We start from the raw sequence: 1,861 nt of genomic DNA on the forward strand, positions 1-1,861 counted from the left end.
ATTGTTTCAAACTCTTCTCTTTTTTTGCCATTGATTCATATGCAAGCCCTTTGTATAACTAAAATCCTCACGTCCAAAGGCTAGTGCCGGTATTTCTGAATAGTGGGGGGTTACTGCAGCTTTATAATAAAAATAGGATAGCATTACACCACCAGCACCTTAAACATAAATATGGAAACGTTAATTTAGAATCAATTTTGGGATGTTTCAGACTGTAAAGTTCTTTTAACTAGATCTCTGTTGAGGACAGAGGAGCACTTTATGGGACTGTAAATTTCATGCAAACAGTCTCTGTGAAATAGAGATTCCCCCTGCACACTAGCTGTTCTTTCAATATCAATCATATGCCTTGCAAGTAATGTTTCACAAATATTCTGTAAATCACAGGAAAATGCTAGTAATAATGTGAAATATGACTTTCACTTGACTGTTTCACCAGAGGCCCCTAACAGGCCATTCTCCTGTCAGCACTAACATTTGTTATGGCTAATAACATTTTCAATCACAACTATTTTGGGAAAATGGATTTATTTTAAACCTGCTTCCCCACAAAGGAGATCCTGAAAATGCCCTGCCAAGGACACAGACTCCTTATACAGTACAGACCGTTAACTCCCCAGTGAAATTTCATCTCATCTTAATTCTCAAACGTTGTTTCTTAGCCAGCTTTTTGAAGACTTTGTTTGTTTGTTTTCAGGCACTGAGGTACTTCTTCACCTCTTGGTCATTGTTTTCAGTCTGGTTTAGATAATAGCAACATAAAGTTATTTTTGAGCAGGTATCTTGGGGATATTCTGGAACTGATTTGGAATTTTGCTCCAGATTCTAGGAAAAAAGGCTTAAGAACTTTGTAGATAGGAAATTGATAATCTTAGCAACTTGTATTATATTGAAATAAACTTCTTATTCTGAAACCCAAAGATTTTTACTTCATTTTAACTTCTCTTAAACAACACTTTAAATAAAACCTGAAATTGTGCTTTTCTGATGTAGGAAGTCCAAGAACTATATTAGACAAGGCGTGAATTCCTTTCTTATCTTCAGACACATTTATACAGCTTGGTGGAGAGCAGCGCACCTGTGTTAATGCAGCTGTCTGTGACCTTGTCGCTCTGTCTGCATCTGTGTATATACACAGGTACCGATGTTTAACTGTGTGGCTCCTAGAGATAGGTCAGTGTCCTAAAGCCAAAGGCATACATGCCAGTGGAATTCTTGCCTACCTGAATGAATGGAGAGCATAATCCTCTGACATTTCATCCCCTTGCTAAGCACACCTTCACATTTTTCAAGCTGGAATACTGAGCCAAAAGTGTGCGAAGAAATCTGGCAAAATATGGATTGCTTTCTTTAACACCTGTGTGAAGGGATGGAAGGAAATGCAGGCAAGGGATGTTTCTGGAGCTTCTGTCTTCTTGCTTATTAGTTCTTATCATTTCAGGTTTTCTTAGATTGTTTTAAAACATTCCATAGAAATTAGATAAGAAAAAAACAGAGCAAATGTCTGTCATGCCAAAGGGTCCCAAAGCGCTCTCCCACTGCCAAGGCCAAGCACATCTTCCTGGAGTGGATATGGGCCCAGTCCAAACGACTGTCGCTCCATCACGTGAGGGAGGACATGCTGTACTGCTGTGCTAACAGGCATTTACAGCCCCCTTGACCCTGTCACTCCCCATAAATCCATACCTATTTGTGCTCTCATTTCACCCTATTTATTCTCTGGCAGGTCAGATATGAGATGCAGTGTTCATATCATGAGGCTAGCAAGAAACCAAGACTGGGGTAATGGGTAACATTAAAATGACTTTATTAACAGAGCAGAGAAGAGGGCTCCTGTGGTGAAGCCACCTGCCTTGGAAAA

The sequence above is a fragment of the Falco naumanni genome, chromosome 11 (genome assembly GCF_017639655.2).
Source record: "Falco naumanni isolate bFalNau1 chromosome 11, bFalNau1.pat, whole genome shotgun sequence".
In the NCBI taxonomy this organism is placed as follows: Eukaryota; Metazoa; Chordata; class Aves; order Falconiformes; family Falconidae; genus Falco; species Falco naumanni.